The 27,345-nt window shown below is 39.4% G+C and overlaps 1 protein-coding gene and 1 non-coding gene across 7 annotated transcripts in view; one reads left to right on the top strand and one right to left on the bottom strand.

Annotated features, from left to right (window-relative positions):
* Nucleotides 1–27,345, top strand: part of LOC124160228 (serine/threonine-protein phosphatase 2B catalytic subunit 2-like) — a 517,396-nt gene that overhangs the window by 96,153 nt on the left and 393,898 nt on the right. The window lies entirely within an intron of this gene.
* On the bottom strand, nt 7,333–7,405 carry Trnag-gcc. Its single transcript has one exon. It is a non-coding gene; the product is annotated as a tRNA-Gly (tRNA).

Raw genomic sequence — 27,345 nt, forward strand, 5'->3', positions numbered from 1 at the left:
CTAAGTTTTCCTTTTCGTGAATTCGGGACTAGCACTTGGCACGCCCGTCTCCTTGTCGAGTGATAAATCGGAAACGGCACCAGCAACAACAACTCGGCGTCAGGTTCGTGGATGTCAAATTGGGTTCGCGGTGATGAGATACATATGGGCTGCGGTCGCATCTTTGGCGGCGTTCCCGTCACACTTTTGAAAAAATATATTCCACTGTATTTTTTTGGCAGACGCGACGGATATAGATTTCAAGTTCTACGGTCGCTTTCAGGTTTATTAAAATTTCGCCCCGTGGAGTTGAAGACATTCAAAAAGCTACCCATTTCGCATGTATTCACGTCGTCTTCGGGAAATGACGAGGATGCTGTGAATTTTGTTAATAGTGTATAATGTAGTTAGCCGGCGGTGGGGTTAAGTCCTCGCCTGCCAGACAAAAGGTCCTGGGTTCGAGTCCCGCCTGGGTAGGTTACCCCTCCCCAGGGCATGGTTGTTAGTACACGTGTAATTGTTAAATTTGTTGCATTCCCCAATGTAAAAGGCCATTATGTGCTGTATTCAGTGGTACGGGAATAAAGAAAAAATAATATATACCTTGCACATGGTTGGCTCTTTGCAATTTTTTGATCCGCACTGATCATACCGATTCATCATGATATGGCTGCTCTTAGCTGGAGCTTGAACTGAAAAATACAGCGCTTGCGTTTTCGAATTCGGACCATGCGTTTGATTATAAGGAATGATATTATATTTATTTATGCAAGGCATATGGCGACTAATACGGCGATTTAATGTGGGAAAACCCTTGTCCGGTGGAGACCCGCTAATCCGAATACATTCAATCCGAACATCCGCTCAATCCGAGCAGTTCCGAGGGGAATTTTTTTTAAAGAAAATTAGCATTCTGTTATTTACAGTACAGTTCTTTCCTTTAATATTTAGCCTTTAAACGCATAACAATAAAGCATGTGCAATGTTTCAAATATAGTGCACAGTATCAACTATATAATACGTACAATATTCTGTACTATATTTAAAGTAAATTACCATAATTGGGAGCGATGACTGCCGAGTGTGCCATGGTCGCCTATTTGTCAGCAGTGTGGTGTGTCGAAAAAGGGGTAGAGCTTTCCCAGTTATGCGATCTTATTAACTGCGTACACTTGTGATTCGTTCTTACGTTTTAAACAGTTTTTTACTTATATTTTGGCTAATCCGACCAATGTTCGGTCGGTAGAAACAGGAATTCTCCTTAATTTGAAGGGTATACTTTTCGGGCGTTGTTGGTGATGAACTGTTAAACATCATCTCTTGCATATTGAAAGATCTTCCTTACATGGCAATATGGAGTCATGTGTGATACGATCTTCTATGAGACCACTGTTGAATGCATGTAGTCAAATTATAACACCGGCTCAGAGCGTGTACAGTTTACCCTTCCGTTAATAATTATTGTTGAGATTGGCAAAGAAATATTCTCGTCTTGACATTTTGGAGCAGTTAATAATGATTTATGACCAGTAACCAGTTTATCTCTGCTTGGGAAGCTTTTTATATCCTTGTTAAATAATGTGTACAGTTTTATTTGTTTGTAGAAAGAAAACTTGATTGAAACTCAGATTGACGTTTTAATGATTAGACCGTTTCAGTCGTTTGACTGCTTCTGTCACGTTGATGGAGTGTCGTTCTGAATTTATTCAAGTACTATAAAACACTGGAAAGTGGATCGCATTTAGAGTCTCGCGGTGTAATTGATTTCCTCAGTACTACTAATGATGTTGGAATTTAAAGGCGTTTAGAGTTGCCTATAATCTCATAGAAACTTAAGAGATGTCATTATTTCATGGCGTTATTGACTCAATGTGTGTGATGCTTACGTGCTCGATTGCGAAATTAAAATTACCTATTTAGTATCTTGGTAATTATTTCATCTCTGTCTCTGCTGTACCGTTTGAATTTGAACTTTTTGAATCCTACCATAGTTTTAGATGGAGGGACTACATAGAGGAAGCCTCGGTTTGTCCCGTAGAAGCTTGGTTTATGTTGCCACTTCGGCCGCATTGTAATCGGTTTTCAAAACTGTCCGTAGCGCGGCAATCAGTGCATTGCGACCATTTATTCTCAATGTTTGCAGTAGATACTTTTTATACGCGAGGAATGGCATTTAAAAAATCTTTTTCGCCTATTTCGCCCAATCACAGCGTATTTAAGGCCTTTACTAGGGGGAATTTGACGAACAACAGTTTAAAAGGATCGCAAATACTCTCTCCCTGGATAGGGACAACGTATCCAAGCGATATTCGAACCCGTAATCTTTGGTTTGGTAGACGAGGACATAATTCCTTTGCCACCGTGATTGACAAATAAGTAATTCGGTTATTTAAAAATATTAAAATGATGTATTACGCTATCTGGATTGTATATTGAGGTAAACGGTCCTTATTATAGCTTATTCCTTCGTGAAAACCGGATCGCTTTGCCCGTTAACGACGCGAGAGGTCACTTTTGAAAACCCATTTAAATGCGCGATTGGTGGAAACACGTGTGGAGACCGACATATATTAATAGTAATTATTTTAACATTAATATATGTCGTATTATTTTAAATACGGATTTATTTTAATATTAATTATAATATTAAGGATTAAAGTATTAAATAAAATATTTATTAAATACTTTAATCCTTTATTCGTTCTTTAATCGTCCATTTTAATATGTATGGCTTTAGAGCCGAGGATAAACACACATAGCGAGTTAAAGAAGTCTCTCCGATCGACTCAGGTAGTTGCTTGCAATCCTTTTGGAGAGGTTTGCTATTCCTACTCCTATGTAGTTGCTTCTCTCCCTCCGTTTTCGCTCCTTTTCATCACCTCCAATCTCGAGACGATCTTTCGAAGACAGCTGAGAGCGACGCCGAAAACCATCGACCCGCATCGCAAATATTCTTGGGTACACTTCTTCCGGGCGTATTGACACTACCCTGCTCCACAGTTACAACATCAAACACCTTATCATCTTTGCCAACTCCACCTAATTTGTTAGATTTCTCAAGCCTTAGTTTATGCTATGTAATAATTCGATATCTCTCGGCCACGTTACGTATAAAATACTTGAAAAATATTTTAAAACATGTTTGTGGTAACGACATCCCGTACTCTCGTATCGATTTTCGTCTAGCTTACGCGATTTTTGATCGGTATACATGAGGCTTATTTTGGGAAAAATGTTTCCTTTCCATTATTGGTTGTGTATAAAGAGAATATAGAATTACCTTGAGCTAATACTGCATTCTTTTTTCTACTCACTCTCATGCTATTACTTTTCATGATTCACACTTTCCGCCATTGTAGCGAGTCTCCTTTAGCAAACTTGTCTTCATGGTTTCTATCAGTTTCACTTGTGTTAATTTTATAATATCCTCCGCCTTTCCTGATTAGTTACTTAGCCAACAGAATACCATCACTCAAAGTATTTTTTGTGTGCAGTAATATATTATTTTTATTTAATCCCAGCGATGTCTGAATTCTAGTATTTTTCGATGAGAGAATTTGGTGAGGTATGTTGGTAACATAGTTCTTCCGAGAAAATTTAGCCATAACAAAATATTCTGAGTAAGAAATCAAACTTTGGGTTCTAATTATCTTTCATGAAATGTTTAATCCGTTGGAGTGAATAAAGTGAAGTCTAGTGTGTAGTCTAGTGAAGCAGGTTTGGGGGTGAGAAAGCGTGTTGAATTTAAATGGGAAATAAATGTGAAAAGGAGTTTCGATGTGCGCGGGGTTATTGTGGACATTGGTAACTCATGTAGAAAAAGAACTTTACGGAAAATAGTACTCGAAAGAGGATGTTTTACCGTGGTAGGAGAGTCATTTTACTGGCATATATTACATCCCATTTTATAAGTAAATCATAGTTTATCAAATTTGATGTGGTCCAGCGTAAGGTTTGAATTTATAACACAGATATGGCTTGGGGGTGGAAAGCAAAAAGCTTTTAAATATAATTGGCTATTGAATTACGATAGCCATGCCATGATACTAGTTTTCCGAGGATTCAGCTTGTATCTTAATTTATTCATGATTAAATGCAGCGTCAGCGGAGAATATTTGCCAGTGAAGGTATTTGTTCGGTATATTATGGAATCGTAGCCGTTTTCTCGGAGTGAGCGTGGCTGGATAGCTCTTTCGATGTTGCGAATTAATATGTATGAAGCCAATTCTACGTTTTTGCGATATTCCATTATTTAAAAATTCTCGTTAGTATCCTCATGAGGTTGTGATGGAGTTCGTATTATTTTCTATTTTTCAAATTGACAGAGGTTTAAAAAAAACGTGTCAGCTGGTGTATTTAATCGTGTACGTTTTCGACGGTAAGCTTGACAAGCTGTGAAAATACAGTGGAATGATGCTGATCCAGTGAAAATCACTCTTGCGGATAATTATGGTAATATCTCCGGCTACAAACAGGTGTTACGTTTCTCATGACGTCGACATTCCGGTGTATCGTTTTAATCAAGCGAAACAACATCCGATATTGCACTTTGGTAAAATGTAACCGTGAATTTCATAATGCAAGTGATATTACGGACACGTAATTCCATAAATAAGTGATTTTATTCTCTATTCCCATCCCTAAAAAGAAATATTTTACACCCAGATTATACATCCCATTTTATCGAAACAAAGTAAATTCTATTCAATTGTGCGTGATGCGGTGGAATATCAAATTTGAAAATCCTGTACTTATGTTAGATGTAATATACTTTGGGATTCATATCTCCAGAACTTAATGAGATGTTTTCAAATAGAAAATGGCCCTTTAAATGTAAATCGTAACAAAATCCGCGATAAAAAAAAACGAGGGCAAATCTTCCTTGGTCGTCTCTACATTATGCGCGGCGATGACATTTTTGGGGGTGTATTCAGGTATCTCGCTAGTCGTTTGTGTGTGCCGGATTTGGCGAAACTTATTATATCAATGCGCCTAATGAATGAAATTGCGAGGGCGTAATTAGGAGCGGGAGTGAGATGTCTCTCAAATTTGTCCCTGCGGAAACAGAGGCGTCAGGGGACCATGGGAATATCTGCCCTAATCCCCCCTTCTCAACCCTAATCCTCATCCTCTCTTGCTCTTTCCATAAACCTCGAAAGCTTTCAAAAGCCTCCCTCTTTGTTCCCCCAAGTCACTCCTCGAATATTATTTTCTCTCTCTCTCTCTCTCTCTCTCTCTCTCTCTCTCTCTCCCTCTGTTTATATGTCCGTCACCCTTGCTACTTCCTTTTTTAATTTAATACCGATTATTGGTGCTTAATGAGCGTAATCGAGTGCTGGCGTTTTCTTTTCTGAAGATAATTATGGAGCCTTTCTTGTGCAGAGTTAATAGGTTCTGCAATCGAAAACACAAAGTTGAGTTATGGTTCGCTAAAAGAAATGTTTGTCCAAGGTTGGCTGACTAAGAAGTGTCAAAATAGCGAGTGGTTCTTCCCACGCGATGATGTTCGAGTTGAAATTATATTTCTGTTAGGTAATTTAATTTCTTCAAGTGTGCGTCTTGTTCTCTTTTGTCCTTCGTTTTATTTTTCATGAAATTAAGTTGCAAGTGTCATATTTTTTGTTTCAATGAACCTAAGCTGGCGTCCGCAGTTAGCTTAATTTTCACATTCACTGTATTTTGGTTGTAAAAGGGATTATTTTTGATAAAAGCATCCTTTCTTCAAAAAATCTATGGTTCAATGAAGATTAAGCATAGTTTAATCAGATTAATAATTGCGCACAATTGTTACAATTCAAATAGCTGAAGTAATGAGAATTATGTTTATAAAGTGGATGAAGCTGAATGCCATTGCTTGAAGACTAAAAATCCGAAATCTTTTTCGCCCCTATACCAGGTGACCACAAACTCAGGTTTAATCCCTGACCTAGACGCCTGAGTAGGTTTTTTTGCAGGAATAATGTAGAAATACTGTGTTGCATGTCTGCACTCACACATGGCGGTGGAATTTAAGTCGGGCAGGGAAAATATTAAATATTATTCCAAGTTACAAACATTTTTTTGGAACAGAAAGACGGATAATAAATTCCGAATCAGGATCATACTAGGGTGAACTTATGGTTTTATTTTATATGTGTAAAATCAAATTAGATTTTGCTATTGAAATGGGAATTTACTTGCACCTCATAGCTTACTTTTCAAATGAGATCGATCATCAGTGTGTCAATCACTGCTAATATTTTTTTTCCTTCATCAATTTTTTTCTTTGTATTTGGACTTAGAACTTGTCTTTGAGCCTTGTTGTCGTGGGTTTTTTGTATCTCTTTATGTTGATTTTCCTCAATTGTGTTGTTATCGTAATATATCTGATGGGAAAGAAAGGTCCACGAAAATTTATGAATTGAATTGAATATCTGATGGATATGGACATCACATTTTGATCCCATGATTTCGGTACTCTACAGAAATCCATTCCTGTAGCTGTGCGTATGAAGTTTCATCCCGAAATTAGTCGGTAGAGCTGGTTTGTTTTCCTCTGGTGCGATACTGTTGAACTAAAATTTAGCGGTAGAAGTAGCAAGCAGTGTGTCACTTTGAGTGCTGTTACATTAGGTGCCGATCAATATTGTGGTGTTGTCAATTCGAAGTAAGCCGTCGGCTCGAGTGTGGGAATTTCGTCACAAGATTCCCGCAGCGGGAACGCCTCTACTTCAACCCTGCAGTGTGTCTCGGTTTCGGCGGCGAAAAGGGGTGGGGGAAGGGGCTTTCTCTTCGGGATTATTGATTCGGTTCGAGGGGTGGATTTGTTCCAGGGAATTCAACAAGTGATGCCAGCCAAAAAACCACCCACGCCTCTCTCTCCCCTCCCTGCAAACATTACGGCATCCGCACAGCCTCCCGAACGAGGTCTACAGTCGACGCTCTCTGACTGGTAGCTTGTTTAGGGTTTCCGGGCAGATGATATGTATAAACTCGTTGATAACATCGTCTATTTACCACGTATAAACTAGGTACAACTTTGATCGGTTTCGACTCTCAAGGGGATATACCTCTTGTATTAAGTATTCCCTCTTATTAATGACAAGGGAGTGTTGAAACCTGTCGATGTCGTACCTAATAAAGTTGTGTGGGATAGACAGAGGCATGAATGTATTTATTTAGCCGTGAGCATGTACCACAAAATTAACTCGCAACCAGGGTGTCCAAGTATCCTTGTAAACCTATTTTTCGTAGTGCCTTTGGGTCGGAAAAATGGATTACAATGCCTATCCGTTCGGTAATGATTCTCTCTTTATTTCATCGTTTCGATGGGTTACATACACCAACGGATGAAGTTCGCCTTGAAAAAATATTTGACTTAGCCGGGATTCGAACCTGGATATCCCGATTGGCGGTCAGGTGTGTTAACCAGTTCCACCACCAAGCCATTTTTTCATAGCGAACTTCGGGATGGGTTTTACCGAACAAGATATTGACATCACAAGTCCATACTGTGGCACATGTGGCGAGGGTCGTGCTTGCTAAGCCACTGTCGGGGTGAAAAACCCTCATTTTGTCGCTTGTCTGCGACGAAGAATTTCAATTTTGGTGGTGGAACTGGTTAACACACCTGACCGGAATTCGGGAGATCCGGGTTTGAATCCCGGCTAAGTAAAATATTTTTTCACGGCGAACTTCACCCGTTGGCGTATTTGATTTTGCACCCATGCGTGTGACTGCGTACAAAGTCACTTGTTTCTGCAGTTTCTATGGGTCCTGTAAATAAGTGCAGTTCCTCTGTTTTGCCACATTTTTCACCCTGAAAGATTTCTAGTCTCAATTATTCTGACGATGTAATCCATCGTGTGGCATGTGAGAAATTCAGCTTTTATTGTGACACCATAGTAAACTATTCGACACGCGTAAATTTTCAGCCATGATATCTTTAGACTAAAGCGCTTACTGCAACGGACGGTTTGGCGCTTGATGACCCGTGACCCTTTTTGGCAGCGACAAATGTCTGGCTCGTGGAAAAGAATGACATTGTGTAATAAATCTCTCTCGCGACTGTTGAAAAGGGGAACGTGTGGTATGCAGATATATTTCCCAGCAACAATGGGGTTTCCCTCTGCAATCCGCCGTTTTCCTCTTTCCCTTCAAGCTTGCGTCTGCCACTATTCTCTTTTTTTCATATTCGCATTTTAATCGAATTTTCCGGTGAGAGGCGATGAGTGCAGGCCGATCCAATGATTCTCATTTATTTGAAATAAAGTATTTGCTCTCGCGAGGGATGGAAAATATTTTATTATTTAGGATCTAATTAATATTTGAGTCATACTTATAATTTAATTGCCCTTAGAATGATGGGCGTGTCGTCCGTTGAATTGTTGGTGATGTAAAACAAATTTAACAGGTTGAATTCCCGAGAATACTTTACGCAAAACCCCAGTTGTAGCTAACCACCCCGAGTAATTCAGATCGCTCTGCTGTCATCGATGCGAAATGCGGCTTTGAAAATTCATTTAAATTCGCAAAGCCGGGATGGAGTTTTGGGGTGGCCAGAGCCCCCCCCCCCCAATTCAAGTGGTAGTTTGTCCGAAAAAAATAAGAAGCGTGTAAATTCAAGTACCATTGAAGAAAAATTATCAAAGGGTCTAATAAATTTTAGTCCTAGATGGTAGGTACTTAAAATGCTGTTTTCAGAAGGAAATTTAAATAAATTTTCCAGGGAGAGCCCCGGATGCCCCCCTATTGCACTGGGGGGTATTCCAACCCCCGGCAGGATTGCTGCCCCCCAGCATAAAACTCTAAACTTCGCCCAAGGCACAAAGGGCGACAGTTTATCCAGAGGCCGACTGGAGAATTCTGTATTGGAATGTTGGTGGTGGGGTCTCCCCTTGGTCGGGAGAGAGTGGGGTTGGCGGGCGGTCCCCGAAATGCGAGACCTTGCCGTGCGCACCGCGCGCTCGTGCAGCCTCGACTTGCGTGGGCGGATCATCCCCTTCCCCCCTCTCTGCCCACCCCCATTCTACTCCCCTTTCGCCCACTCCCCTCGTCGCCTCTTTAGAATCTCTCACTCTCACGTGAGAATGAGTGGAAGCTCGGCGTGGGAGGTTATTTTTCAGTGCTACCCCCGCCAGTGCAACATTTTCCAAGGATTGGGAAACATAAATGCCACGCGAAGTGCGCTTGGAAATGAATGAGATGCAACAGCGGTATTGGATTTTTTTTTGCGTTGTATGAGGCGTAATCGGCTTTGGTCAGTCGTATTGCATCAAATGCATTATAAATTAGACCGAGACTATTGTCGAAGAAATTATTTGTAGTATCCATTTCTGTTTATTTACCTTTTATAGTCTTCGGAAAAATTGTCCTTTTTTAGAGGGTATCCCGCGTTAACTGTGGGTTTTCTTTATGGAAGAAACTCAAAGTTTACGAACAAAATTTTCAAAATTTAAATTTACCTGAAGACATTTAGGTTGTGTACTACATCCGTATTCACTTGAACTCAGTCCGGTTGAGGCTTTAGTTATGTATAAAACAGAACAATCTGGGCAAAAGATGTACGATATTATCGCTTTGCGTGATAGCACTTAATGCGCATTTCTTGTTTCTGTTTCCTATTTGACTCCACAGTGAGTATTCGTATCAAAACGATTTAGCAAAAAATCATGGTGGTGTTTCTTTCTTGTCAATTATTTTTCTTAATTTTTTTCCTGAAAATCGTGGATTTCTTGTTTGAAAAAAAGTATAATTTTGCTGGAAACCAATTACTTGTCTCCATTGCCATGCGGAAAACCCTTCTTAGAGTAGACTTCGGTCTATTACTCTTCATCCTATTCGTTAACTCTTTTATCTTCCTCCCTTTTCCACCATTTTTCAACATACTTTCCGCTATCTCTGGTTTGCCCGTACCCTTCCCCATCATTACTCGCTCCATGCATTCCTTTTTTCTCCTTCAGCGGTTTCTTGATATCACCATCCATTTCTAAAACTTCCTTTTCAGTTCCATTTTCCACACCTTCTCCATTTTCCATGTTGTCAGAACCAAAGAGAACGGAAGTAACAAGAATTAGGCGGTTAATATAATATTGGGACTTACTTTCCTTGGGCAGTGCAACTGTGAGTTTATTTTAACTTATAATTGTAAATAGAAAACGAAAGTAACAAGAATTAAGCGGTTAAAATAATATTGGGACATGCTTTTCTTGGGCAGTGCTTGAGTGTATTTTAAATAATAATTTTGCCTGTTTATTTTCTTGTAATTACTTATTACCTTTTTAGATCTTAAGTGTTACTCAATTGTGGTTGTTCGATGCACGGACTTCATTTAAGTGCCAGGTAATGTTGGAAATATTCTATTCCAAATACTCGTTTATTCCCGAACCCGTCTCGACGTTCTATGCCGGATGTAGTGCCACAGGTTCGTGATATTGATTTTCCGTTTACAATTTTATGCTGCAGGAACTTGGAAAAACAGGTATATAGGAATAATAGATATATCGCCCATCAAGGCAGGCTGTAACTGTGTAGAACTGCTGAAATGGTCGTCATTTGTGGCAGAAGTCGTCTTGATAATGTCAGAGGCAGAATTAGAATTATCTCGTGTTGTGACGTTCCCTAACTGTTGAAAGAAAATGCGAGCCGTGTTGATAAAAATATCAAAAAAAAACATGCGGCGTACAGCTGTCAGCGGAACTCTGTAAGACTTCATAACTTGACTGTTTATACGAGACTAGGTAAAGTTTTAGCTATGTCAGTTAGAGACGTGTCTGGTGAAGAAATGCGTTGGGCTGTGTAACGTTGGAGATAAAACTTCAAATATCTTGAAGTTTGTGTTACAGAACAGGAATATGGATAAATTAGCAGTTTGAAACATCTCATTCACGCAACGATATATTTAAAATTGGGAATGGTTGCAATCGATTTCTGTTAGATGAAAACTCAGTCTGTTGTTACTTATAAGAAATTGTTAATGAAGGGTTGCTTGTGTTTTTAGGGGGCTTTTATAGTGAAGCTGATCATAAAATAGAGAAAAATGAGCTACTGTACTAGTATAAAGTTTTAATCTGAGCTAGCGCTGTTAAAATTGTGACATATACGTTTGTGAAATATTTCTCGAAATATTCTGTCAGTGGGAAATGTATTCTTTTATGCTTGGCAGTATCTGAAAGGAGAGACCTAAATTTTGGTTGTTCTTAAGCATGCAGTTGGGTTGTTCCAGATTCGCTTCAGCGAGCCGGAAGCCGGATAAACTGTTCTCAAGGAAATTGGAGAGGCGTCAGAGAACTCCCAAAAATGAAATTACTCTCTGGAAAAGTAGTTAGGAATGTGTACAAAATTCTTTCCTTATGTGACATAGTTGTTTCCGAGACATTTCGAAAAAACAACGGATAAACTGCTATATATTTAACAGCTCACTTCAATATACTATCGATTTTCAAGATAACGTAGAATTACGTTTTATACTAGTATGATAGAATTTATTCTATACTTGCATTTTGTATTTTACAGCTGTGGTGGCAAAGGGAAATCGTAAACATTTCAGGCAAAACAGGTGACGGGCATAAGTTGCATCACTTATAGTGAAAGAAGTATTATTTATAAACCGATTTTTAAGACGTCGCAAAATTCATATGATCATATTTTTATTATTATTTATAAATACACTGATTATCACTCATAGAAATTTCTGTCTCAATTTCGAAAATTTTCGAATAAAAGTTCGCTTTTTTGTCTCTTCTGTATGTGGCGCAGTTAATGGGAACTGGCCAGCCAGTGAAATGGGATGCTGGGTTTGGAAAAATCTGCGGCTTCGGTAAAGAGAAATTAAATTCATATAGTGCAGCGTCTTCCTTCGGTTCACAATTTCACGGTCTTTGCACCGGAGGACTGTTAAGGGACCATTTATTTTCACTCGCGCAGTAAATGGTGGTGGACCTTGGAAACTGCAGCCATCCACTTCTGGCTGAGGTGTTCTCCTTAAATGTGAGCCCAAACTTGTCCCATACTATGAGATTTCTATTAGATAGAGAGATACTATGAGACAAACAATCCCATACTATGAGATTTCTTCCTTGGATTTAGGTGGCTCTCTGTGTGAGTCTTCCTTTCGTCGCGAGGATGCAGATTTGAGGCTATTCCCCGAGCTGGGCTAGAAATGAGCTCTCCTAGCTTATTATTCTGCTTATACACTTCCATTATTATTGAAATATTATACCGATTATATTAGGTTTTTATGGAGTATTTAAGAAATATTCTTGCTGTCTCCCCTCCATTCATGGACTTTCCTTTTAGATATTATGATAAATTTCTCTACGATGATAAGGACCTCGAGGACCTTTCCGATCTCGCTGCCGCCTACGGCATCCACCCTTACGGGCTGTATCCCGCGATACCATGCGAGGCTGGTTTGGTTAAGCTCCATGTTTTCGGGGAAGAGATTGTTTGTAGGGTTCCCCACTTCCATTCCAACAGTGTCTTTTACGTAACACCATCACGTCGACTACCTTTCGTCTGACTCCTACCGGAAGTAATTAAGAATTTATCCCACCAGTGTAGCTCTAGGGGTCATAGGAACGCGGAAGGCTTTCCGCCGTGGCAAGGTTGCAGCCCAAGGGAAAGGAATGGGCTTTTACTGGTATAAATTTAGCTCTAGGTAATTACGCCGTGGAACTTTCTCATTTCAGCATTATCTTACACACTTGGTTGGTTGACCAAATTACCAATTGCCTTCCAATGAATGAGTTTATAATATCAAATATTTTCATATGCTATGCTTTTTCAAATACATGTCCTTGGATTTAATATTCCAGGCTGTCTTAGTGTTTCGCCAATGAGCTTACGCAAACTTTCGTTGGTCTGATACCAGGAAAACCTTATCATAAGCTCAGCTTTATGATCATATTTTTACTCCAGAGGATACGAGCCAAAATAAATCTGTGAGATTAAAAACGGCAATAAATGTAGAGCTAGAACGAAAGCTACTCCTCGTGTATCCTTTCCTTCGCTTTATTATATAACCCCTGGAGAGATCTTCTGAGTATATATTTGAAACGTTTTTTGCATGCTTGTATCTTCCGCTGTAAGCTCTGGAGAAAATTAAATATTGTCAGTAGTCTGTGGTTGTTTTCGTCATATGATAAAGGAAAATGGTAATTTTCACGGGAATACTGCCGGTAACACAAATACTCCTCTGATGACAATATTAAGAATGGATTATCATCAAGGCAAAGGATGCTTATGAAGCTGTTTTGCTACTTATGTGGCCGGAGGTTTCATTTGTTGTCCAGGTCTTTGATTTTATACTCTCCCGTGGAACAGAATATTTAAACTTTTCTCGGGTTTCCACGCGGGTAAGATATTCGAAGAACGCCGACGTTTCGGGTTCCGACTCCTCACCCATTCTCAAGGCTACTGAAGAATATCGAATATCTTACCCGCGCGGAAACCCGACAAAAGTTGAAATATATCGGCATTTGTTTCACGGGCGAAAAGTGCCAGGAGCCGATATATCGGTTCGAGGGTATACCGGATTTAAAATCATAATAAGCTAATACATTTGGTTTTATCCCTCAAACAGTGAATAAGAATATTACAGCCAAAATATAATTATATTTCGGTGAAATAAAATAAAAATTAAGTACATTGATTTCGAGTATAGTAACATATAATGTTTTTCAATAAAGTGCTACAAAGTTCTCAAATTTAGTTTATCGTTATTGCCACATAATTTGGGTGGCACTAAGAGCATTAAATGGTCGTCCTGGTTCAGACTCCTCGTCCTGCTCCAGCCGTCCTTTCCCTGCGTCCCTCCCAGATGGCTCTGGAAGGGTCAGGGAGGCTCTCCTCCGCTTGGTAGAAGTGAGTTGTGTGGGGGGGGGGGGCTTTCCCTTCAGACCCCCCCACCCTCCCTCCGTGTTCCTTCGCTTTCCTCGGCCGGGCGGAACCCCAGCTGCCTCGCCGCGGCTATTTACGGACACCGACCGCCTTCTCCTCGGACCCACCCTACGGTCGAAAATAGGCCTCTGCCGAGTGCGGCACCTCTTTATCTGCTCCCCACACCATCCACGCCTCCAATCCTTCCTTCTCTCCCTGAACCCACCTTGCTCGCTTCCTCTTCATTATCTGCAATTTCTTTCTCCCGTCCCATTTGCCTTCCCGCCTATTCGTCCCGGCTCAATTATCCAAACGAGGTGCAAGCTGTGAAGCTGGATGTTCCCGGGGAAAACTTTGGAGTGCAGTGCAACAGTTTCCTTCTAAATTTGTTTCATATTAAGTGGTAAAAATATTGAGATTATAATGAGGATTTAAGTGAGAATTAAGAGATTTAGAAAGGGTGACAGGCCGGATTACATAGCGTAAATAACCCTATATACCTATCCTAAACTTTATTATACGTACTACTCTGTTCGGTAGGAATAGAAATATGGTGTTAATTTAAAATAAATATATTGGAGTGAGTTTGCGCTTACCATTAAATGGTGGCGAATACTACTTGAATGTGGAAATCAGTACATTGAAAAACTAATTGAGCAAAATGTGCAAGTTTGAGGTACAGGTTAATGTTGACCAGAGTTGGCTTCATAAATTGTGAAAGTTACAAATTAATAGTTTTAAGCTTTAAGCGAGTAACACATCGGTCAAGTAGGAGAGAGGCGACCTCTGAGACAAAGAGAGAAAGCTTCCGCGGAGTGTCATCGATCTAGTTTATTTTCCATATCAATTGTTCTCTTCCGTCTAATCGTGGAATAATACCTAGAAACAACGTGAGATTTTCCGGAAGGTCTGCTTCACAATTTATCGTTAAATTCATTCAAGTTTACATTATTAATTTTCCCGAAAAATTGATAATGTAAACTTGAAACTCTTTAAGATGTTCTTAAAAGAGCGTTCACTCTGCAAAAATGAATTTGCATTTAAATTACTGCTTTGATGTCACCATTAGTTAATTGATACTTATTGTTGGTTAATGCTGCCTGCCATTGAAATTATTCCGTATCTCCTTTGGCACTGTGGATTTCATGTAGATATTTGAAAATATTTAAGGGATTATTGAGTGTGAAGAGAGGTTAACATATACGAGCGGTCTTCTTACGAAAAGGAGGACAAGGAAGTGTAATTATCTTTAAGTTATTCTCTCTTGCCCTTGTTAATATTCCTCTTATTCCAAATGTGTATTTTCGTACCTGAAGAGCGTATTCCAGGTATGAGGACATAGGCTGCAGTGTCTGAGGTGCATCAATTTTCATGATCGTGAAATTAGTAAAATTTTCTCGTAATCTAGCTGTCTTCCAACTTGTGCATCGGATGCATTAGGCAATCTGATGATGAATTCGGTGTCATTACTCCCTAACTCGGTTGCACTCTTTCCTCCTAATCGCTCCTTACTAGGTCCCGTGAGATAATGCTTGACGTCAAGGGGTTTATGGAAGCATTCCTCTTGCCGAGAGGCATTGGTTGAAAGTACTAGAGTGGGCCATCAGAGTTTGCTCCTTCTCCTCTTATCGCGTCCGTGCTCTACTTTCTCGGACGTAATGAATGACAGCGATGCGCCCTCTCCTCTGGAGTCCCGTGTTTCTTTTTCTTCAGCAGTTTTCCTTTGATAACAACCTGGGAAAATTACTGCTTATACGCCCTGAATGCGATTTATCCATTAATTTTATTCTCGTGATGCTAAATAGTTGTTTCCTTGCCAAGTTAGGTTGAAATTAGTCGGATTCCATATAAATACAGCTCTACCGTCAGATTTTCAGGGTGCACGATACTATCACCTTACCGTAGGGCTTACGTACTTAGCATACCATAGGGCAGTTAGTAATGAGATATAGCTTAAAGTATGCGTCACGTTTCACATCCTGTCACGCCTTCCATTGCTCTTAAGGACTTATTATTTTAGTGGCTCTGAAATATAGGTGCTTGATTAAGATTCACTATTCCTCAATGTCCATGGAAGAGTTGTTAACTTAGTATATGCAGAATTATGGGAAATCGACGACGAAATAAGTGCTCAATGTGTGTGTGACTTGTTGCTCATCGTGGTATACTTCAGTACTTGTTCAGCTGTACGATAGCTTGGACTTGTGGGAATTTCAGAGGGTAGATATACTCTTCTGATATAAATTTTGAGTTTATCTCAAGAATCCGTGAGCTAATTCCGACTTTCATGCTACTGCGTTTCCGAGTCATCTTTCGTTAGTTTCTACTTTTAATAGTTGTATAGCTTTCGGTAGCCCTGAATGCATGGTGCTCAAATTCCTTAAACCCTGCAATCGTTTTATAAGAATTTTTAACGTAGGCGTTTCGCGAGAGTTGTAACATCTAACACCAGCAGAGATAGCTGTAAAATAAAAAGTTTGGTAATGTTCCCCACTTTGAGGATTTAACTATCTCTATTAATATTTTTCCGTTGCTCGGTGACGTTACACTGGCGAAGTGGCGTGTACCTCGCCTATGGAATCTATTCACTCTCAGTGCATCTCGTGTTTACATTCCTAGGAGATTCATTTGCCCATTCTTTTGGCTTAAAATTAAAAGAGAGTGTAGGAATTGTGCGAATCGTTTTCTGTATTTTCGATGAAATGTAATGGAAAATTTTTCAGGAGAATTGTGTTTATGCTTCATAGATATAAAAAGTTTCCCTTTGTAAATACCTATGTGCATAAATGAATGTATTTCTTGTTATACATTAGTTTTATAAGTGTTTTGTTTCAGTTGAGCAATGCTCAAAATATTTTGGAAATAACCGTGTAGAAAAATCGATTGTGGTGGTGCTCACGCCAAATAAGAATGATAATGACAAATGGTACTAGTGTACAGTTTGCTAGAGTTTTGAGGGCGTTGGGGGAAAACAAGTCTGGGGACAACTCAGGTCACTAAATCTACATAAAAGCCGTCTCAATAGGTGTTGGGAGGTGTTAAGACACCATTTTTAACAAATAAAAAGAAAATACCCTTAACGAAGTTTCGGTAGCATTTATGAAAGATCTCATTTTTTCGAGGGAAAAACGAATTTCCATACGTGTCGTTTCCGCAAAATATTTTTCTTAATGTATCGTTTTCGTCGGACCTGGAAATAATAGTGGGGTTTTGTTATAATGTTTTCCGTGTCGCTCTGAAAGTTATCTATTCTCAATTGCTCTAGCAATATTAGCCTGACGCGCGGCCTCCGAGTATCTGTGACGTATATCGCCGAAGGTTGCGTTTCCATCCTCTGGGGGGCCCCCAAAGTGCCTCGTTTCTTCCTCACAGTTCGCTCGCGCTTTAAGATTCGCCTCTCCGGCTGGCGCGGAGGCTGTCAAAACTGGCCACTGCGTTTATTTGAGAAAGAGCGACTTTGGAATTACATCTGGTTTTCCTTTTTCAAGGGAGACGTTGCCGCTTTTAGTCCACCTCGACCCATTCGCCCTTTAATGTTTCTGCGTGCTTTCCCGGTCGAGAAACAGCCTTAACACGGAAGAAAGATGTAGTGCTTTCCCGGCAGATAGACTGGTTATGGTTTTCTCGGTTTTCCAACCGGGTTATAGTGTCCATTTTCTCCAGCCTCCAGTCCAAGTACGACACGCTCCTCATCATCAGGAATGACCAGTACAAATTTTTTGGAATGATGGATCATGCCCGATATGATATAATGACCGCGGTGCAGTTAATAATTTTAGTTTCACATTCAGTGAGTTTTCTGTGCGTAATTTATTTATTTATTTATTTAATGCAGTCCAAAAAAAAGCGCGAGGCCAATTATAGAGGACTCACTATATAGACAGAATAATTTACTAATGTACAGCAAAGCGTAACCAACAATGAAGAAAATAATATTCATCAGTATTTACAAATAAATAACGAAAAATGGTTGACTTCATCGGGTGGTGCGAGGAGTAGGGGGAAAATACGTTAGAGATGGTGCAAGATGGATTAGGAACGAAAAAAGTATCGAAGTTTCTAATGCATTTGGCATCGAAGTTAATGGCAGAAGGAAGTCTGATTAGAAAAGAGCGTTTTGAGACGGATAGGCGGGGGGTGAAACGATGAAATAAGTCACTCGACCTCGTCGTGCGCCAAGGAACACGAAGCGGGAATAGAGAAAGAAGGTCGGTTGATCTGTAATTGCCGTTAATAATATTCAAGAAGAGTAATGACCCAGTAACATGCAGCTGTTAAAAAGACTTATGTAATCACGCGAAATTTGTGCTAAAATACCAAGACAGCCAACGTGAAGTTCGCGTTGAGCACCTGAGCGGTTCGCTTTCTTTTCTTTATTCTCTCGCTTCTAGGGACTAGGGATTTCTTAAGACGAGGTCCAAGTCATTCTCGTAAAGGCTTGATTTATGTTGCCACTTTTTGTGCATTTGAATTTGTTTTCAAAAATGGCCGCAACACGGCGATCAGCGTTATGCGATCCACTTACCCTCAAAATTTACGCAATAATATTTGCATCGCAAGGAATAGCCTTGAACAGCTATGAATATGATTGGTTTCATTATCTCGAATGTAAAGGGCATAGCCTAATAAAAGGGTGAGAAGTCCCACCTCCGGAATTTTTTCCGGACTTGGGGCATAGGATTTGGGATAAAAAAGGACCGACCTCCCCGCACTTTCAGCCCTCTAGAGGCCCACCAGGGCCGGCTCGCTCTAAAATTCGATTTACAGTTTTTTAATATCTCGGGGTAGAAATCATATTTTTCAATGCAGTTTGCGGCATTTGAGGGCTTTCGTAATGCAGCAGATGCCCAATTTTTTCACAACTTTTCAGTGGCAAAAGGAGAAATGGCGTCGATTTGTAAATTTCAAACGCTAATTTTCATAACATATTTTTGAGAGGGCCACAAAGAAAAAATGTGCTTCGAAGGATTATTAAAATACCTTTCGGCTAATGTAATGAAAAAAGAATATTTAGGTGGTGGAACACCGCGAAAAAAATGCGATTATGGCCAATTTTTGCTGTTTTTTCCATGACCTGTGCCCCAATAACTACCGTTTCATACCATCTCGGACCGCTGTGCCCATCTCGCCGAGGGGCCAGTTTTGTAAACCCATTTGCACGCGCGATTGTTGGTATCACATCAAGAGGCCGATTGGAGAATCCTCCATTGTAACAATATCCGTGCATCCACGGGTCAGTCCCGCCCCGTGGATGTAGACAACCGGTGGGACACGCGTATGCGGCGGGCGGTCAGGCGTTGCTTCGCGGCGATGTGCCCGTATTTGGAGCTGCCCGCGCGGGGGTGGTTTCGAGCAGTTGGAAAAGATGGGGCCGGGAAAGACAAGGCGAAATGTTTACGCGATATGTTCTTGTGGATCGCGTCTATTTACGTTTGCCGGTAAACATCAGATCTAGCCGGCCACTCGGTTGATTCCGTGTGGATTCTGATCCCTATGTTACCTCTCGCAGATGGATCGGCGCCAATTAGTCCATCCGCGCCTTCCTCGGTCTGCTTTCCGCCTTCTCTCCGGCTTACTTAAACTCACTCTCTCTCTTTGGGTGCTTCATTTGGTTCGCGCTCCCGCGGGAGAATTATCCCTTGCCGTTTTCGTGGAGCTGATTACAAAATTGCTACTTGCGTTCCTTTCGTCAAAAAAAATCAGGGACTCTTACATCTATTGCCCCTCAAATACCTTGCTGTTCGTCTTGCGATTCGAACTTCATCAACGCGAAATTATTTTATATTGGAACAAACTTTTGTGAAGACTGCGGCATCTAGTGTATGATGATGGGGACGATGTGTCGTAGTATTTTAATTTAGTAATCTTTAAAAAGCCATAGAAACTGTAATGTACCTATATCTTATCATATCAATTATTTATGTTACTTCTCAAGTCATTCGTTTTTTTTCACGCTTCTTTTTGTGAAATTCATTTTTGGATGCCTCAAATTATTTCTGCCAGGCCTTTAAGGTTTTCATTACCAGTTAAGTTAGTTTGATCGAAAATTAATTGGTTACTACGCTAAAATTTGCGAAACAGGATTCCTCGTGTCTCTCCAAGTGTTGTTTTGCTTCTTAGTTTTTACTAATTATTAGAGTAATATTTTTGTCCAGCGAGCTGAATAATTTTGGTTAACTGGTACAGTGTTACCCATGCAGTGCACCCAGTTTGCCATTTAGTTTAACAATCAACGGTCAAAAATACCTGTAAAGGCTTCTTGGGGAAGAATGTGGGTATGCAGGATTAATTAAAAATATTTAGAATATTGATTTAATTCGATCTTAATTAGATCCCTAGTATTTATTTGTGCACATCACAATGTATATCCAATTCCTCTGGTGTCGAATAATCACTATGAGTTTTTCTGGCATCATTATTGTGCTCCAAATATAGCTTACTTTGTCATTAGTTTCAAATTTTATACCATAAATTGCTCACAGTTTATCACACATTATATAATGGATCACTTCTCATGTAAATAGCCAATTAATCATGTAAGTTGCTTGTGGAGGATGTATTTGAGCATGCATTGACAACAACAAAGTTAGAAAGGTGTCGTTTGACGCTTCTTAATGCCTTCACGGTTCACTTCTGAATATCACCTTTTCCTGTTTTCTTTCGCGGTAGTCGTCCATTTTATTTTCCCTGTCGTCGTTAGAGTAGGATCTCCATTGCTGGTATTGATTGCCAGCCTCGATAGCAACTTGGATGCAGTTATCTAGTTGCATAGAGCTTGTATAATGAATCACTTCGCTTTTGAAAAGATAATGAAGAATGGGTGTAAATTGCTCGTGGAGGAAAATTATAAGCGTGCATTTATTTTAAATAATTCGAAATGAAAACGGTGCCATTGACGTTCATTAGACCCTTCACGGTTCATTTGTGAACATCCCTTAACCCCCCTCTATATCTTCCGCGGAAGTCGTCCATTTATTCCTTCCAATCGTCACCCGGGTACGTCACTTCCGCTTCCACCCCCTGACACCCCTCTACGTGTTTCCCATTCACACCTGCTTTCGTGCGTTTCCTTCGCTTGCCACCTCCAATGCCAAAACCATCCCTCGAACCACCGCGCCCCCTGCTCCCTTGGCTACCCGCCCTTCCCCCTGTTGCTGGTTATTACTCGTGTCGTCCCCTCCCTCCCCACTCACCCGAGGAGGTATTCACCCGAGGAATTCTGTTTCGGCATTCGTAAAGAGCAGGGAGGGGGCAGTTTTAACACAACGGGGTGAAATTCATCTTGGTGTTTATCCCACCGCGCGATGATTAATTAGTCTCGTTTGCTCCGTTTAATCCGCGGTGCTTTTTTTTTGGGTGTGGCGCGGAAGAAATAACGTAATTTTTTTCATCCCCCCCGTGCCAAGCATTATTTCGCTAATTATTCTCGCGATTCGAAAATGCCGGTGTATGCTTCGAAGAGATTATACCCCTTACCCTGGTCTTGGGTTGCGAAGTTTTAGTCCTCATTCTTTCCTTAATTGCCGTTCCCTTAAGTCTTTCCTGATGGATTAGGTGTAATAGATATTTCGCCCGTTCCTTTTGAGAATCATGATAAAATCTTCCCTTAAAATCTCCAGTTAAAAACTGTCTCTGTTATTAAAGACCTACAATGGCGTGATGTAACTATTAATCCATATTTTGTCAATTTATAATACAAATAGTGTCTAAAGAAGTTTAGAGTTGTTTTTATGTTAGACATTAAAGTGGGAGGCAATATTTTCGGATAACTTCTTATCAGCTCGTCCATGCCAAAGTCCAAATTCTTCTGAGGGAAAATTAATGTTAGCATGTCGAATATGCATTTCTGTTTACATTTGCTTTGAACCGAGTCATTTATATCAGTTCTAGTAGCTATACCTCGGGGAAATAAATGGTTTTCATATCAGCGTTTACGGTTTGCCGATTGTAACTTCTAACTCCAATTGTAATGAAGGATGTCTATCTGTGTAAGATTAGCTATTTTACTGTGCATAACATTTTCCGTGAACATTTTTTTCTGATTATTTCCCAGCTTAAAATTCTGCAACATGACAGTCAGTATCAGTCGCTCGAAATGAGACTGTTCCGAGGAATGGTTTTCATTTTGCGTCATACTTAGCACTTTTCTCGTTATTATTTTCTTTCTCCGTTTTGGAAGTTCCCGAAGCTCATGCCCTTGCATCGAGGACAAGTATACTCCGTTTTTGCTTCCCATTGAGCCTTTAATTCATTGGCGCATTGGAGATAAACCAACGGAGTTTAATTGCGGGTAATTTACGAAAATACTATGCCTCCGCATTCCCTTTGCTGCAAGCCTTCCCTTTCCATGCTTGCATGCTTTCTTTCTTGCTAGCACGCTAACTTCCCATGCTATTTCAGCTTTCTTTTCTTTGCTTGGTGGCCTCTGTCTTCGGAGAGAGGATAGAGGAAATGAAAGAAACGATTCCAGGCTTCGGCATTCCCATTCTAAGTCCCTTTGTTCTTCATAAAAACTTTCTTTTTGTTCTGTAAACGTGAGAACTATTTTATGAAGGATTTGGCAAAACCCTTCTCTACCACGAGCGTTGTCCATGGCGTTTTGCCTGATTTCTACTTGTCTTCGGACCATTGCGTTGCCTTTATCATGTCTTGCGAAGGTAGTGACAATTTCCGTGTGTTCAGGCGTGACGCATTCGAGAGGTGAAGATGAAGCTGATATTTTATGCAGAGCTTATTTCAAACGAATTGCGATTTTTGGGCAATGAAAGCGTGTGTTGTCAATAGATATTATATTCAGGATTCATACATACATTTGATAGACATTTCTTTCCAAATTATTTGCTAAATTTGATGAAAGATTTTTTGGAAACAATAATTTTGGTGCTCTCAGATTCCTTTCAGCTGTTTTCATTCGCAAAAAATTCCTCAACTATAATTATTTTTTCCTGCCCTTTTTGTTTTATTCATTCGAGCTTTCCTGCATAACAATGTATCCTTTATTCTTGTTATTTATTTTTTAATATTCCCTCGCGAACTTTGATATTTCAACAGAATGTTTAACTTAATCACTCACATTTGTTTTCTAAAATTTCTTCGGTTTTTTCGTCAACGTGTTTGTTTATTCTTAAAGCTCGAGTTCTTTCATTTCTGTACATTAACAAAATTATTATTTGTTTAAAGTTTTCCGAAGAAGCCAAATGTGGTTGTGTACCTACTGTGCGTATATTTTTTTCATCTCAGCAGTTTTATTAATGCTGTGAATGCAAGCAAACAATTTTAACTCTTGGAGGACGATCATTTTTTGTGTGAAAGGGAAAATGGATATAATTTTTGGAGTGCAGTTACCAGGTCTATATAATTATGTTTCCCCTTGCTCATTGAAAAACTGTTAGAAATATTTACCAACATTCTCAGGAATTACGTTTCCAATGCGCTTAAGGAATATGTATTCCATCCTGCATCTACATCTCATCCTATTCGAGGAGGATATATTCGCCGAAAAAGTTTAAATCGTAAAGGTGGTGATGACATGTTGAAAACTTAAAATGAAATTCGTAGTAGTTGGCCTTTTGTCTTGGTAACCACGATTTAAAGTAATTTATGAATAGAATTTACTAGTATTATTTGATTTTTGAAGGGAATGCATGAGAAATCTTACGAACCAGAGATAATTTTTGCACCAGTTGAAGTCATTAAAAATTATTCTCCCATATCTACTGCATTTTTTATTTTATTTTTTTCTTTATACTTATCTTTGTTCAGGTTGTATAGGAGGTCATCCAATGCTATAGCTTTCCGTTTCGATCGTTTTCTTGTCGGTTTAAGTCCACACACCCTCAATATACCGTCATTGCTTAAATACTCTTTTAATAGGTCACGTTGACGTCATTGATAATAATACTCTGATCAAAAAAGTTTGTATAGAAAGAGACTATTAAGCGTTTAAGGTACGCAAATAAGTTTATGGAGCGACGTTAGTTATCATCTCGAAATCCTTGCGGGTCGATAGTTCCCGACTACCGCGTTATCTGATGAGATTAAAGGGCGCTCGTAAATGGATAAGCCGTGAATAAATTAGCGACGCCGATGACACAGGACTTAGCTTGGAACTCTACCTTTTCTTCTCATCGGGTCTCATGAATTTGCATGACACTCTCTACTTCTCCTTTAGTCTAGTCCTGGGTGTTTGGATCCACCGAGTAAACCTCTTGTTTTGCTCCGTACTCTTCTCAACCCCTAACGTGATTTTTTTGCGTACCAGCCTGTGTCTCTTTCTCATCTTCGGCCTACAGCCGTACGCCTCATTTCCGCCTTTAACGTTCCGTAGTCCTTACCTTCGTTACCTTCTCCCCTAGAAAATCCATCTTGATGCTTTGTACTTGCGGTGCCGAGGAAATGCCATCGAAGAAAAGAGTTAATAATAATAATAATAATAATAATATCGTTTATTTTCGTAGGCACTGGGGCCCATAAGAAAATATAAGTACATCTTTCTACATTTCACATTGAGATAGATAAATAAAATAAAAAGTAAATAAATATATATACATATACAGTCAAATTTGAACAGTGCATATCGCCTAGTACATGAAAGAAACAATACAATATTTTCGACAAAAAAAAAAATAATAAATAATCGCACTTCGATATAACACACTAATTACAAAATTAAAGGTGACAAACAAAAGAAATATGAACAAGAGATATGAACATAAGAAAGTGAATATAAACAAGAAATATGAACATAAGAAAGTGAATATAAACAAGAAATATGAGCATAAGAAATGGAATATAAACAAGAAATATGAACATAAGAAAGTGAATATAAACAAGAAATATGAACATAAGAAAGTGAATATAAACAAAAGAAATTTAACTTGGGGATAAGGAGGCATTCTTCAGAAACCCATATGTGCTGTGTTTGAACCTATTGACATTTGTACTGCTTCTTATTTGGGCTGGGAGAGAGTTCCATATTTGTGAGGCGGTTACTATGAATGATTTGTTCATATGTAGCGTGTGATGTTTTGGAATATGGAGGTCAATGTTATGATTTCGGGTAGGTATATCATGAACCTCAGATTTTCTAATGAATTTCTCATACAAGTATGGCGGATAACCGGTCGTTAAGATACTGAAGGCTAGAGTTATTATGTGAAGGGTGCGACGCTCTTTATACTTAAGCCAGTTGAGGTGATTGTAATAGTTACTGATATGGTCCCATTTTTTTAAATCGTAAATAAACCTTACAGCTGAATTCATGGCCAATTGGAGTTTATTATTGTTTGCGTCGTCTTGGTTAGTGAATAAGGCTGCGCAATAATCCAAGTGAGGGAAGACTAGTGTTTTAACTAATGAAATTCGTATGTCGGGTGTAAGTATTTCTCTGGCTCTGAAAAGTTGATGTAGTGATCCCAAAATTTTACGCCTCGCATAGTTTGTTTGAGGCTTCCAACTAAGGGTTCGATCGAATATGACTCCAAGGTTTTTTACTGTTTCCTCATAAGGTATATTGTGGCTACCGAGTCTTATTTTAGGTAGATTTTCATGGTCTAATTGGGAAAAGAAATAATTGCTCCCTATAATTATTGCTGTTGTTTTTTGTCATTGAGAACCAAATGATTAGCCTGCGCCCAACTGTTAATTCTCTCGATGTCCTCATTGATAAGTGCGATTGAATTAATAATATTGGACGGCGATGAATGACGATAAATTTGAAAATCGTCGGCGTAAAGGTGGTAGTCACAATGCATGAGGACATCAGGGAGGTCGTTTATAAAGAGAGAAAAAAGAAGTGGGCTAAGAACTGAGCCTTGTACCATCCCCACGGGATTAGGGATCCAGTTTGACTGTAGGTTACTACTGACCACCACTGCTTGAGTGCGACCGCTGAGGTAAGATCTAAACCAGTCAACAGCACTCTTTGAGAAATTTAGGGTACTCAGCTTGCGGAGGAGCAATTCATGGCAAACGGAGTCGAAAGCCTTGGTGAAATCGAATAATACTAAGATCGTCACCTGGCGTTTGTCCATTGCCTCACGAATGTCCTCGGTAATTTTTAAGAGTGCAGTTTGAGTGCTATGTCGACCACGGAAGCCAGACTGCAAGGGGTTTAGTAAGTTAGCAGTGGATGTATATGAGCTTAATTGCTGAAATACAATCCGCTCAAATATCTTGGCAAAAGCACATAAAATTCCTATCGGTCTGAAGTCATCAGGTGTAGAGGGCTGGGGGCATTTAGCAATTGGGTGTATAAGGGAGTGCTTCCAGGTCGCAGGATAGTGTGCCGTTTGAAGTGAGGCATCTATTATATTTAGGAGCGAGGGCAAAATGACAGGTAGAGCCTTCTTAATGCAAGAAATGGGAATTTTATCATGTCCTTTGGCATTGGAGGTGATTTTTTTGCACGCGCTAAAAACTGAGGACGATGAGACATGTGAGAAGAAGAACTGATTATGATTCGCTGGAGGTGGGATATGAGGTTCGAGAGAGATTTGCGGTTCACTTTTGACAAAGTGATTATTGAGAACATCTGGATGGATATTTAAGATATTGCTATTGGTTTTAGGAGGTAAAATTCCAAGATTACGAATGGATTTCCACATAGATTTAGGATCACCCTTTTTTCCTAGAGTGCGTTTGAAATAATTTTTTTTTGCATTGCGTATCATACTCTTCACTTGGTTACGTATGGTTTTATATGAGTTAATGCCATGTTCATTATAATTTTAGAATTTCCTTGCGTCTACATTAAAAATGCATTTTAAGTCTTAAGTGAGTGTTGGTTCTCTTGACATCGCTTACAATTACATTGAAAAATATAGCTGATAAATAGTCCCAGTTGGTAAATGTATATTTACTTAATTAAAATTAATATCGCACGGTTAATGGAAAAATCACGATATAATCAAAATATAAGCATTTGAAACGCATATTTCTGGGTCATTTCTGAAATTAGGTCACAATTTGTTTTTTTTTAATTTATTTTGATTTTGGACTTCAATTGTATGAAAACAGCGCTTCGGCACTCTTGTGCAAGTCTAAAAAATTTCACTTAGGATAAATATATTATTTTGCTAATCTGCATGCACTATAGCCTTATTTACCTTTAAACGTGGTGGGAAAGGCAAATTTGTCCCTGGCTCACATATGCCCGTGGTTGGTCCTTTTGATAATACTGAAATTAGCTGATTTGAAGGTTAACTGCCTGAATTAATTCACCATTACGAGCAGTGTACCCTTGTTTGAGGATTTTTTTCCAGTTTCTGTGCTGGACGGGGATTATTTAATAGTTATCTTTGAAGGTTTTACTTTTTAACGTACGTTTCCCCTACTACTTCTTCATGCCATTGCATTCGTAGTTTTTTTTTTATTTTACTCAGCGTAAGAATGAGGCTTTGGCCGTTAATTTCTGCCGTGATTTATTCTGTGGTGAGTATTCCGTGAAATGTAGGATATATTTATCGCGTTGGTTGTAAGATATCCGAAGTTCAAGGAGGAATAAATTTT

This window comes from Ischnura elegans, chromosome 6 (genome assembly GCF_921293095.1).
Source record: "Ischnura elegans chromosome 6, ioIscEleg1.1, whole genome shotgun sequence".
NCBI classification, from domain to species: Eukaryota; Metazoa; Arthropoda; class Insecta; order Odonata; family Coenagrionidae; genus Ischnura; species Ischnura elegans.